Below are 14822 nucleotides of genomic sequence, written 5' to 3' on the forward strand. Positions count from 1 at the left end.
GGTCCAACGCCCGCTGAAGACAGAAGCAGTCGTTGGTTTCATTGCCGACCTCCTCATGGAACTGACAGAATTTATTTTTGTTCCGTAACTGGACAGAACTCTTCATAGGATTCGGCTTCTCAATGGACAGCCGGTCCTTTACCTCCATGAGGATGGAGTTGCAGTCTTTGTTAAACTCGTACTTGGGGACGTACGGTTTAAACTCTTTCTTTTTCTTCTGGGACGGCTGGTCAGAGTCAGTAACCGCCCAGACTTCTTTTCTTTTCTTGCTCTCTTCTTTGTTTTTGGCCGGCTGAGCTGACCGGCTGTCTTTCTGTTTGTCGGACTTCTTGGAGTCCGACTGGCTACCAGGCGAGCAGAGGTCGGTAGCCTGGATGTAGCTTTCCGCCTCCTTCAGGGCCGCCTGTAAGGTGAAAGCCCCTTTTCTGACTAGGTCGAACTTGAAGGTCGACCCATCTCTCTGACCCTTGAAGAAGTCTGTAAAAGCTACCTCGTCAGACAGTCCTTGAATCTGAATTCTGATCAGATTGAACCACCTGACATAGGAGCGCAGCCCTTCTCTCTCTCCCTGCTTAACAGTGCTCAAATCAAGGCTTGTTTTCTAAGCAGGGATGTTCATTGAGAAGTTGGAAGCAAACAGGAAGGCGAGCTTCCTGAAACTATTGATGGACCCAGCCGACAAGTTTCCAAACCACTGTTGGGCAATGCCCTTCAGTGTAGCCGGGAATCACCGACACCAAGTGACATCATCCAACCCTTGGAGATACATGAGGTTGGTGTAAGCCATGAGGCGGTCTTCCGGATTGGTGGTACCGTCATAGGTACCAACCAACACATTCTTAACCTTAGACGGCTGAGCCGCCTCGGTTATCTCCCGGGTGAAAGCAGAAGGCTGTTCACCCAAGCGTAGCAGACGAAGCTGCCAGTCCAATGGCTGGGCATTTGGATATGCCGCCTGACCTCCAAAGAGGGTTGGCTGCATAAAGTGAGGAGGATACTGTCCGTAAGCCTGAGTAGGCACATACGGTACAGCTCCAATCATGTGAGGGCCAGAATGGACGGTATTACCGCCTATTTGACTCTCATGCAAGGAAGATGCATTCCCGGCAGAGGTATTGTTGAAGCTGTCTGGAAAGTTTGACGTTGAAGCCGATTCAGACAGCGACTAGTTTCTCTTTCAGTTAATGATCTCCCGGGCATCAAGAGTTGATTTTTTACTTCTCACCGGCTGTTGAGTCCGGCGGGAGTTATTGTTATTCCCCTTGGGGGGAAGAATTTCAGATCAATTAATGGTTCCGGCTGCCTTCTCCTTTAGATGAGGAGTGGGCTGCCGATCTTTGACTGACTTCCCCTTTTCTAGAGGAGTCTTCTTCGCCGACTGACCTCTACTTGGGCCAGCCCGGCTCTAGGTGATCAGCTCTTTAATTTCACCCTTGAAACTTGTCATGAATCTCATGAGCTCGTCCCGGGTGACAGGCGCTGATCCAGCTTCCGTTTGGGTTTCCCCTTCCGGCTGCCCAGGGGGTCTGCTTGCACCCGCTTGGGAGGCACCCCGCTCCAGAGTCTCTCTGGGCCGGATGCGCTTGATTCTGAGAGAGCCGTCTTCGGCTGTAAAGGTTTCGACCTGAGGATCTTCATCCTCATAGTCTGTAAAGACTTCTGGGTTTTCACCAAGACGGTTAGGGGGTGGTACAGACTCTTGAATCATCTTCGAGGTACTCTCCCCACAGACGGCGCCAAATGTTTTGGGTGTTTTTGTCCCTCGGGAGAGTTACAACACGAAGACTGGTCCGGCGTGAGCAGTACCTGCAAAACAAACGGAGACACCAGATGGGTGGTGCTCCGCCTCCGACGCACAAGTTAGAAACTTGAAGGGAGAAAAAGGTGCGAAAATTTAGGTAGGGCTCTGCTCAGATTCCAAGCTCAGGATGTCTCTATCAAAGAGTAAATGTGTAATAAATGATCAAAACGTGTCCCCAAAAAGAGGGTCATCTCCGTATTTATAGGGTCTTTGGGATTTGGGCCTGAAGGCTGCCACCTTTTTCCCATATTTTCTAGAGTGACACGTGTCAAGCAGAGATTGGTCCACTTTGGGCCATCCTGAGCTGACACGTGTCGTCCTCTGATTGGACCACGTGGCGGGGTAAAATTACCCTAAACACTAAGTATGATTGTTATGATCCCTTCTATTTTCTTTCCTAATGTTCATATTAGTATCATGTTAGGGTTAAAGATTTGATTTTTATTGTTAGTGACATGCTAGGGTTTGTTATTAATCTTGTTAGTATCACGCCTAGGATCTTGCTATTATTATTATGCTTTAACATGATTCATGATTATTTTTATAATTGTTTTGATTATGATTATAATTTTATTATTGTTATAATTATTATTATGATGATTATTATTATGTTGCTTGATATATATTTATTGTTATTGCTTGATCACGCCTTTTACGCATGTTTAAAGGGAATTTGTACTTGTAATCACGCTTAATAAGATAATTAATAATCTCGTTTAGGTTAATTTGGTTATGATTCAAGTGATCGCCAATAATAGTTTTATTTGTGCATTAATATTCAACCAAAATAGATAAACAGGTTTAGGGCTAAACCTTTTGATTGCATGTTAGTCAGAAAGCGCACATGAATACGATATGAATAAAGTAGAGGCCTATTATTAGGGCAGGTTCAATCTCTTATAGGTTGGATTTGTACCTTCATCCCCGAACCCTATTTGGTTCAAGACCTTATGGAGTTCCCCGAACCCTATTTGGTTCAAGACCTTATGGAGTCTACGATCTCTTGAATCGTTAAGGGGTGTAACCTTCACCTCGTGAACGGTTTACAAGTTCCTAAAAAAACTTGTTGGCGACTCTTTTGCTCTATCTTCTTTCCCTTTGGACGTCACCGTACTTTAGTGTATGATCACAGTGGGGTTCAAGATAGGGATTAACGCATGAAATATTCCCTACAGGGATCCACAGCGAGTTTGTGGACAATAAGATCCGGGCTGATGCCTGGCATCTCTTCCACTTCAAAGGCAGAAATGTCTTTGAATTCTTTCAGCAGTTGGTGCAAACTTGTGCCCAACTTTGCAAAAGCAGTCGTCGCCACCTTAATAGTTTGCTCTGGGTGGCTGTCGTCCAGATGAATATCAATGTGCTCACCCGGCTGGGGACGGAGGTCGTCTAACCGTTCCCCGGTCAGTGATTGCTATTGCTTTTCTTTTTTTACCACCACCAGCGGATTAGGCTTTCGTTTCTTAACGGTTGGTGGGGTCGGATGGTCATCCTTGACTTCATTAAGGTCTATTGGCTCTTTGCCCTGAACGGCTGTAGAACCCTCAGTTTTAACATCCGAGAGATAGCATTCTCGAGCCGTCTTCTGGTCCCTGTTCTGGGAGCCAACAATCCCATCATCCCTCTCATACTTGAAAAGCATAAAAGCATGGATGATGACTGCTTTGCACTCGTTAAGAGTGGGTCGGCCAAGGATAAGGTTGTAGGCGGTCAGCTCCTCGACCACCAGGAACCGGATGGTCATGTGCCGACCGCTACCTTTTTCTCCCATTCGGATGGGCAAATCAATGCATCCGACTGGATGCACAGCTCCTCCCCCAAAGCCCACAAGGGGGTGGGAGACATCCATCATACTATCCGGCTTGTATTTCAGGTTGGATAGACATTTGTAGCTAATGATGTCTGAGGATCTTCCTGTGTCAATTAAGATGCGACCAACCAATTGGTTGGCCACTTTGCATTTTATGACCACAGGGTCATCATGCGGCCGACGGACTTTGCCTCTGGCCTTTTTAATGTTGATGACTTCAAGGAAGGCGGATGTGCTAGCCGCCTGTCCCTCATCAACAGAATGGACCATCTTTCTCAGATGGTCCTTGTTGCCCCAGATGGTTGGACCACCATCGACGAATCCGCCTACTATCATATAAACCGGTTCCTCATCCGTTTTAGAGCTGATAGCAGGCTGGGGAGTCTTTTTGTTCGACTTCCCAGGATTTGATTTTGAAGCCACTTTGGACTTCACATAGGATTTCAGTGCTCCTTTGTCGGCCAGACGGTTAAGCTCCCGCTTGAGGCTGAAGCAGTCGTTGGTGTCATGGCCGACATCCTCATGGTAGTGACAACATTTATTTTTGTTCCGATTTTCAGCGGAACCTTTCGTAGGAGTCGGCTTCTCAAGAGTCAGCCGATCCTTAATCTCCATGAGGATGGAGTAGTTGTCCTTGTGGAACTCGTACCTTGGAACGTACTGCTTCCACTCTTTCTTTTTCTTCTGCGGCGGCTGATTGAAGTTATCAACTGCCAAGATCTGTTTTTTCTTTTTGCTCTCTTCTGGTTTTAGAGACGACTGAGCAGGCCGACTCTCCTTTTGTCTGTCAGACTTCTTAGAGTCGGACTGCTTATTAGAGTAGCAGAGCTCGGTCGCCTGTATATAAGCGTCTGCCTCCATCAGGGCTCCTTGGAGGGTGAAGATTTTCTTGCGGACGAGTTCAAACTTGAAAGTCGACCCGTCCTTCCGACCTTTGAAAAAGTCTGTAAAAGCCACTTCTTCAGACAGTCCTTGTATCCGGATTCTCACCAGATTGAACCGCATGACGTATGATCGCAGCCCTTCTCTATCTCCCTGCTGCACATGGCCTAGATCAAGGCTCGTTTTCTTTGCAGGGATGTTCATAGAGAAGTTAGAAGCAAACAAGAATGCAAGTGTCTTGATGCTGTTTATGCAACCAGCCGGAAGATTGCCAAACCACTGTTGAGCTATGCCCTTCAGGGTGGCTGGGAAGCATCGACTTCAGGCAGCATCATCCAACCCCTGTAAGTACATGAGGTGGGTGTATGCCAAGAGGTGGTCTTTAGGGTTGGAGATACCATCATAGGTTCCAACCATGACATTTTTAACCTTGGCCGACTGTTCAACCTCGGCTATTTCCCTGGAGAATGCAGAGGACTGCTCCCCAAGGTTTTGTAGCCAAAGCTGCCAGTCCAAAGGATGATAGTGTAAGGAATAATTTCAAGCATTAACCCCTAGCTTGAACCCACTGTGGTCATACATTAAAGTACGGTGGCGTCCAAAGGGAAAGAAGATAGAGCAAAAGAGTCGCCAATAAGTTTTAGGAACATGTAAACCGTTCATGAGGTGAAGGTTACACCCCTTAACGATCCAACAGATCGTCAACTCCATAAGGTCTTGAACCAAATAAGGGTTCGGGATGAAGGTACAAATTAACCTAAAAGAGATTGAACCTGCCCTAATAATAGGCCTCTACTTTATTCTGATCGTATTCATGTGCGCTTTCTGATTAACATGCAATCAATAGGTTTACCCTAAACCTGTTTATCTATGTTGGTTGAATATTAATGCACAAATAAACTATTATTGGCGATCACTTGAATTATAATAAAATTAACCCTAAACAAGATTATTAATTATCTTATTAAGCATGATTACAAGTACCAATTCCCTTTAAACATGTATAAAAAGTGTGATCAAGCAATAACAATAAATATCAAGCAACATAATAAATAATCATGAATAATAATTATAATAACAATCATCTTAATAATCATAATAATAATATCATCATAGATAAAATAATCATCATCAAAATAATAATAATAATAATAATAATAATAATAATAATAATAATAATAATATTCATAATCATCATAAATTATAACAATTATAAACATAATCATGTTCATGTTAATATTAAAGCATAATAATAGCAAGATCCTAGGCATGATACTAACAAGATTAATAACAAACCCTAGCATGTCACTAAGCAATAAAAATCAAATCTTTAACCCTAACATGATACTAACAACCATAAATATTAGGAAGAACATAGAAAGCATCATAACAATCATATTTGGTATATTTGATATTATAACTTTTTCCCTAAACATGATACTAGGAATATCATAATAACAATATAAACATGATTTCTACATCATAATATCAATTAAAACCGTTAAAGCACTTACTTTGATGCCTCGTACCTCTTTCTAATAACAAAATACACACGTTAGTAACTTCAAGGAAAATAATAATTAAAACAATTAAATTAAATAATTGAAAGAGAGATTTGGGACCAAACCCTCATAAATTAAACCTTTCACATCTAGGGCGAAGGCAACTTTGAATATGGCTAGGTGTTTCTAGATCTTGCAAATGCGAAATTTTGTATGTAAAAGACAAGGTTTAGAAAAGAGAGAGAGATGGATGAATGATTGATTAAAGAGAATGAGAGAATTGATGAATGAAAACTGGTTGTTGGTGAATGAAGATGAATGTTGATGAGAATTCGTGAATGAAAACGGAGTTTTTAATACGTTATTTATAGAGAAAATCAGGCAAAAAGATAAAATTAACAAAACCGAGTCTGGTGCACGGAAAACGAGATTGGCGCCAGCCATTGGCCATTGGCGCCAGGCGCCAATCTTGTTTTTGAAGCGCTTTCTCAAATCAGATATATTTTGCCGTACAGGTGGATAAAATCGTATTTTTTCCTCAAAAGTGCTCTTTGATTTAAATTAAAACTCTGAAAAGTCAACAAAAGTCAATTTATCAATGCTAATTGAATTAGGAATGAAAAGAACCTTCTAGAAGAATCTAGAAGACTAAAACCGCCCTCCCCTAGATTATTAGGCCGCATATAAGGCTCAAACCGGGCCTAGTTTAGTAAATTGGCCATAACTTCCTCAATATTCATCGAAATTAGGCTTATAATATATCGTTGGAAAGCTCTTGTCAATCCCCATCTAACTAAACTACTATTGGACCCATATCATGGACCAACCAAACTGGATGGCTGTTCTCTTAAAATAAGTTTTCAAAAACAGAGAGAAGAGAAAAGAAATTAAAACTATCCGCAACACTAGACTTTCCACACTTTCACTTCATTCGATTTTGATTCGACGCGAAAGGCACTTATCACCGGGTTTGGTTTTGGGGAGACACAAATGGGTGTCTATAGATAGTTATATGCCGCCTATCCTCCGAGGAAGGCACGCTGGATGTAAGGCAAAGCAGGAAATTTGTATGGTGGCTATGCCACATACTGCGCCGAAGTGATAATTTAAGGCCCCGACTGCATGAGGGGGCTGCTTGAGGAAGTCCTCGGCACAGAAGGGGAATTCCTCACCGAGGTGTTCTGAAAACTGTCACGATAAGTCGACATTGAGGCCGACTCCGACAGCTGTTGATTCCTTTGCTGGTCGATGTACTTACGAGCATAAAGGAATGTTTGTTTGCTACCATCCGGCTGAACATGCCGGATGGCTTTCCTTGTCACCGTTTCAGGGAAACGGAGTCTTGACAGGTCAAACTGAGGCCGAGCCTTCTTCGAGTGAGGAGTCGGCCGTTGGTCCCGGACCGACTTTTGCTGCCCAAATTTGGCAGGCCTTGTGGCCAACTGCTCCTTTTTAGGGGCAGCCGTCCGCTTGTTGATTAGTCCCTTAATTTCACCCTTGAGGCTGCTCATGAACTTCAAGAGCTCGTCAAGGGTGACTTGGGCTGATCCTGCCGCCTGGGAGGTATCAGTCGCATGCCATGTGGGCTTACTTGAGGGTCCAGGGGGCCTGCTATTACCCGCCTGGTTAGCATTGCGCTCTCGCCTGTCTTTCTAACGGAGGCGCGTAAAGATGAGTGACCCGTTAGGGGCCACATAGGTTTCGACATCTGCGTCGTCACCTGAGTCATGGTCCATATGGACCTGTATTTCTTCCAGAGGCCGACTGGTCTCTAGATGAGGCACATGATTTTCTTAGGAAGCCATATTAGAGGTACTCTTCCCACATACGGCGCCAAATGTTTCGGGGTTTTTAATTGTCCCTCGGGAGAGTTACAGCTCAAGACTGGATTCCGCAAGGTCTCCTGTACCTAAAAAGCAAACGGACAGCCAGATGGTCGGTGGTCTGCCTCCGAAGATTAAGTTAGTACGGTATTTGGAGTAAAACGTGCAAAAATAAAGTTATCTGCTTGGATTCCAGGCTCAGGTGTTGTATGTTTCATGAGAACGACAAATCTGTAATCAATGTTCATGTGACGTCCCGTCATAAATGAGGGAACTGTCCCTATTTATAGGGTCTTTTGGGAAAGTTTGCCCTCCCTGAGGTAGGATGACCTAGGGATTAGGGCACGCCGTTTTGCGGCGCCTCAAAGTTTGGGCCTTTAAAGACCACCATTTCAGAAGTGATATATGAGTGACACGTGTCGTTCATCCTGAGAGGCCATTTGGGCATCTCTTAGGGCGGCACGTGTCTCTCTCTTATTGGTCCACTTGGGATCAGCAAATACCCGAAATCAGGGGTTGTATCTGCCTGATACGTGTCACCATCTAGAAGATCCAAGGGAGCACCCTTCCAGTGACACATGTCACACTCTGGTTAGGCCACTTGGCCGGGTACAAAATACCCAAAACAAATCTTCTAAATTTGTATCCTTGCACACACTAAAACCAAACAAACAAACAATACTAAACACTACATGGAGGGACTGACAAAACCCTACAGAGAGCGACTGACAAAACCCTACATGGAGGGACTGAATATATTCACCATACTGATGGTGATCTTTGTTGGCCAAAAACATTAAAGTAAAGAAGAATTTGGGGCTTACCATCAGTAAAAATCGATGGCATCCCCTAAGTTTTAAAATGGTGGTTAGGTTGAAAAGAAAGAACAAAGAAAATTTTAGGGTTTTTTAAGAGAGAGAAAAGTTATTTTTTATGTTATGTTAGGCCTTCTTATATTTACTTTTATTTAATATAAATAAATTAAAAGTGAATTTTATTTACTAAACTGAATTGTTTTTGCTAAACTTAAATTAATTTTATTAAACTTAAATTAGATAATGGAATGAAAATCTCTTATATTTTCTATGACGCTGGTTTTAAAAAACAAAGGGAAACAATGCCACCACCACACAAACAGCATTTTCCTTCACTTCCCACCTTTTCCAGCCACCCACCACTCGTTGCCCCTTTGTCGCACCTCCCCCGCCCCTAGCAAATCCTTTCCTCCTCCCCGTAAAATTGTCAAGGGGAAGGGTTTCTACGGTTTTGCGGGGATGGGAGAGCTTTGCTTGGGGAGGGGAGGTGCGACAAAGGGTAGGGGGAGGACAGTAGTGCGGTGGCTAGGTTATGGTGTGGGAAGGTAGGAGGGTAATGGTATGGTGACTATGAAATGGAAATGGAAATACCTAGGGGTGGGGAATCAACTCGGAAGGACTTGAGGAAATGGAGAGGGAAAAGGTAAAAGGCATAACAAACATCAACAAAGGAAATGATGACAGTTGATTCTCGTTCCCTTTAATAAATACCCCCAACTAAACAACCCTTTATTAATTACTAGAGCTCGTGCGATGCACGGTTTGTTTGAATTTTTTAAAATATTTTTTTTTGTATTTATGTGCTAAAATTTGTTACATATTTAGATAAAATTCCTAATATTAAAAGACAATATTTATTAATTTATTGAAACTATCATTCGCCAATTTTGCTTGTGTGGCATTTGAATAAATTAATACTAAAAGAAATTAATAATCTCTTATTTAATTGGTTATAATTAAATTTTATAATCTTACATGACGCGCTACTGTAGACACCCAATTGTGTTTCCCCAAAACCAAACCCAGTGATGAGTATCTTTCACGTCGAATGATAATCGAATGAAGTAAAAAGTGTGAAAATTCTAGTGATGCAGTTATTTTTAATAAAATACCTTCTTTCTGTTTTTGAAAATATACTCTATTTAAAAAAAAAGTGAAGTCCAGTTTAGTTTAGTCCATGATAAGAGTCCAATAATGGTGCATTTGGATGGAGCTTGAAAAAAAAATTCCAACGATATATTATAAGCCCAATTCCAATGAATAATGAGGAAGTTATGACCAAAATACTAAACTGGGCCCAAACCGAATTTTACCTACGACCCAATGATCATAAAGAGGGTCCAAAGGTTTAATCCCATTCCTAAAAAAATTAGGATTGATTAGAAGCTTTTGTAAGTTTCTAAAAGATCTTTATAATCCTTTTTTGAAAAGATAAGATCAAAGAATTTGAAATTGAATAAAAACTTTCTTTTTTTTTAGTCCTAATTCTATTCGAGTTTAAAGATGTTCAAAGACAGTCAGATTTTATTTTCTTGCCTCATAATCTTTATCCAAATTTTATATGGTTGGATAGATCTTGAAATTATCTTTCCAATGGTATATTATAATATAAATTTCGAGCTATAACAAAAAAGATATGGAAAGAAATACGAAACTCTATCCAAAATTGACACCCTTCCACTATTTTGACCATATCTTTTTATCTACAAAAGCTTTTAATCTGATTTTAATTGGGTTGGAAATTAGACTTCAAGAAATTTTCAAATACATATTATGTGCCTTATTTGGACTTCTAGATCAAAAGATATGATAAAAACAAAATTTGCTAAAATTGTTGTCCATCGAGTTTTATTTCGATTCGTATTCGGATTCTTTTCTTTATTTTTTGACTCTCTTTTTTCCTATAAATAGAGGTCATATCTCCACTTTTTCAATCATCAACTAGCACCCAAAATTCTTCTCTTCTCTCTCTATTCTAAACTAGCCTTTTCAAAATACACCATACCGCATTCATTAGTTCTAAATTAACAAACCTAGCCAAGTTCGAAGTTGCCTTCACCCTAGATGTGAAAGGTTGATAATTTCTGAGGGTTTGGTCCCAAATCCAGTCTAAACTTTTTAACTCTTTCTTTCAATTGTTTAACTTAATTGTTTGATTTATTATTTCATTGAAGTTTACTAACGCGTATATTTTGTTATTAGAAAGAGGTACGAGGTTTCAAAGTAAGTTATTAGCTTACTCCCTTTTATTTCAATGTAGAAAGCATGTTTAGATTGTTATATTAATTCCTAGTATCATGTTAGGATGTTATTATTGCTTTCTAGTATCATGTTTAGGATGCCTTTCATTCTTTTTAATAGCATGTTAGTATCATGTTTAGGGTGCCTTTCATTCTTTCTAATAGCATTTTAGTATCATGTTAAGTTTAAAGCTTTAATATTTGATGTTTAGTGACATGCTAGGGTTTGTTATTAATCATGTTAGTATCATGCCTAGTATCTTGCTATTATTATTATGCTTTATTGTTAACATGGTTGTTGTTATGATGATTATTGATATTATCATGTTGCTTGATTATATATTATTGTTATTGCTTGATCACGCCTTTTATGCAGGTTTAAAGGGAATTTGTACTTGAAATCACGCCTAATAAGATAATTAATAATTTTGTTTAGGCTAATATGATTTTAATTCAATTGATCACCAATAATAGCTTTATTTATGCATTAATATTCAACCAACATAGATAAAACAGGTTTAGGGTTAACCTATTGATTGCATGTCAGTCAGAAAGCGCATATGAATACGAGTAGAATAAAGTAGAGGCCTATTTTATAGGGCGGGTTCTTTCTATTTTAGAATGGATTCGTACCCTCATCCCCGAACACCAGTCATGGTTCTAGAACTATTGGAGTTGACGATCTCATGGATCGTTAAGGTGTGTAACCTTCACCTCGTGAACGGTTTACAAGTTCCTAAAACTTGTTGGCGATTCTTTTGCTCTTGTTTCCTTCCCTTTGGACGCCACCATACTTAAGTGTATGATCACAGTGGGGTTCAAGTTTGGGGTAATGCTTGAAATATTCCCTACAGCTACGAAAATTAAATCCTACGTGGTTCTCTAAAACCTCGGGAAAAAACTCCCCTTTAATTTATATACATATATATTAGATTTAACGCCCTAGGACACTCGTTAAAAATATCCGTTAACCTTTTTTATTTTTTTAAAAAAAAAATTTTCTACGTAGTACCCCTATAGCATTCACTAAAGGTGGGCATTGTGTTATGTCGTGTCGTGCCGTCGCGTGCCGTGCCTGACCGTGCCTGGGTGGGGCTCGTGTCGTGCCAAATTTTGGCACACCCCAGCCCACGGCACGACATGGCCCACGTGCCTGACGGGTCGTGCCGGGCTGCGGGCCAGCCCGTAAATTTTTATTTATTTATTTATTTATTATTATTATTATCATTATTATTATTATTATATATATGTATATGTATATAAAAAAATCGATATATATATATATATATATTATTTTGAACAACTTAAGTTTATATAAATAATGTTATTAATTTATGTTCAAGTTAATGTTAATGTATATTTTTTTAATTTAATTAAGTTTATATAAATAATTTATGTTTAATTTTATATAAACTTAATTAAATAAGTTAATATAAATAAAATTAATTAAATAAGTTAATATATATATATAATTAATTAAATAAGTTTATTAAATTAAATAAGTTAATATAAATAAACTTAATTAAATAAGTTTATATAATTGGGCATGGGCCGTGCCACGGGCCAACGACCGTGCCGCCCGACGTGCCCACCAGATTTTAATTTTTTGTTCACGGCACGGCCCACGACCCACAAGAGGGATGTCGTGCCGGGCCCGTGCTGCCCGCGTACCGGCACGGCCGTGCCCATCTTTAGTACTCACTTTTCCAAGTCGTGCCCCCTCTGTTTCAAAGTTCTATGTTGTAACCTCAAGGTATATTAAGTGATTACATTATAACCTTGGTATTTAACTTTCCGTTAACTGTTTCGTTAGTGGGGCTCACTTTACAACTATTAATTTTTTTCTTGATTTGCGTGCTAAAAAAATGTTCCAAAAAAGGGACCATTTTAACCCCTAAGGAACTAAATTGAGCTCGAATTTGGCAAAAAAAAAAAAAAAAAAAAAGAAGCCTTGTATGTCAGCAGTCAAAATTAGAATTCACAAAATGTGCTTTTATGTTTTTTTTTGTCAAACCGAGCTTAATTTGGATTCTTAAGGGTTAAAATGTTTAACGGGATATTTTTCAGCACACAAATCGAGAAAAAAATCTAATATATAATTAGAGAGTCAGTTAACGAGAATCCTTCAAATCCCCAGTGCTAAACTCTCATGCATTTAGGGTTTTTTTTCTTTTTTCTTTAAATAACTACTCATCCTTATCCCATACTTTATTTATTAATTTTAAAACTTTTTATTTCAAAAAAACAATAACTACACATACCACTTTTTTTTTTTTTGGGGGGGGTATTTTTCCAAGGGACTACTACTAAGATATCACTTTGTGTGTGTGTGTGTTTCTTTATTTGAACGTAGTATTATATATGTCATGCATTAGCACAGGTATACAATTCCTTTATCAACAATTAACTATAACACTCAAAATCCCCAACCCTTCAATTATTTACACTTTTTAGGGACAGCCCTCTAAACAACATCCTTCTCTAATCATTAACACAAAAAAATGTACATCACGCTTTTTGCGTGACTGCCTCGCCGAAAAACTGCTTGCAAAATATCAAAGTAACTCCTAGAGCATTTATGGAATAACCCTTATGACACTAACCGAGTAACCCCAATAATATTGAACGAGTAACCTCTATAACTTTGACAAAGTAAATCCCATAATAGCTGGCTACATTGCGTGGCCACCGGTAAGAGTAAGACCATGTTCTTTTAATTAGAGCAGAGAACATCAGATTTCAACAGAGAAGAGAAATGTCAGCAGGCCATAACGAGTGTTCGCATATTACTAATACTCAGTAGCATGGCTAAGCAGGCTTCAGCAGAACAAATCAAACCACAAGTACACAACAGACAATAACAACTCAAAAGAATAAGGTCTAAGTTAACATCAAAATCAACTTCCCGTATTTTAAATATATTTTTTCTTATATTATATATTTAATATATCTCTAATATAATATATATATATATATATATATATATATATATATCTCGTGCATTTGCACGGGTACACTCTAGTAATAAAAACTGCAAAGTGTGTCCCTTTAATGGTGACCGTTAACGGTAGGATAATGGCAAGGTTACAACATAATCACTTAGTGTACCTTGAGGTTACAACGTGAAAGTTTGAAAAAGAGGGGACACAACTTGGAAAAGTGAATACACTAGATTACTATGTAGAAAACTTAATTGCTATTTGATGACACAAAAATACTCAAGATGACATTATTAATGACAATTTTACCCTTACTTTCAACTGTTATTACATCCTCACCCATATTTACCTTCAAACTACAAATTCAGACCACCACACCACAACACCTACATTGCCACCACCACCAACCCCCCGGTCACCGTCACCACCACCACCACCACCACCACCATCACACTGCGAGATGTTAGTTAAATAGTTGTCGAAAATAGTATTAGTTTATTTTCGGTAAATATTATAGACGTCTGTAGGAGATGTCCTAACCACGGTAAGGACGTCTCCTGTAAATGTCCTATCCGTGGGAGGGACATCTTCCACAGATGTCCCTAATAGGGACACCTTCCACACATATTAGATGCAAACTTATTAATTTTGACTAATTATGAAAAATCTAATTAGATGCAAAACCATTAATATTGATTAATTGACTAAATATTTTCTACATATAAAAAAAAAAAAAAAAAAAAAAGACTTTTGAAAAATAAATTCAAACAAAATGGGTGGACATCTTAAGAAGATATCTCTACTGTGGAAATAATTTGAAAAGGATTAAATTCAATTCTCTCATCCACTACTAAATGTTCTTTCTCAATTAGTGAAATCTTAATTTATTAACAGTTTCATAAAAGTCTACCACTGGAAGAAAATCTATAACAGATATCCCCCATGTGGGGGATACATCTGAAGGAGATGTCTCTAACGTGGTAGGGACATTTTCGACAGACGTTCGTAAC

The sequence above is a fragment of the Chenopodium quinoa genome, unplaced genomic scaffold, assembly GCF_001683475.1.
Source record: "Chenopodium quinoa cultivar QQ74 unplaced genomic scaffold, ASM168347v1, whole genome shotgun sequence".
In the NCBI taxonomy this organism is placed as follows: Eukaryota; Viridiplantae; Streptophyta; class Magnoliopsida; order Caryophyllales; family Amaranthaceae; genus Chenopodium; species Chenopodium quinoa.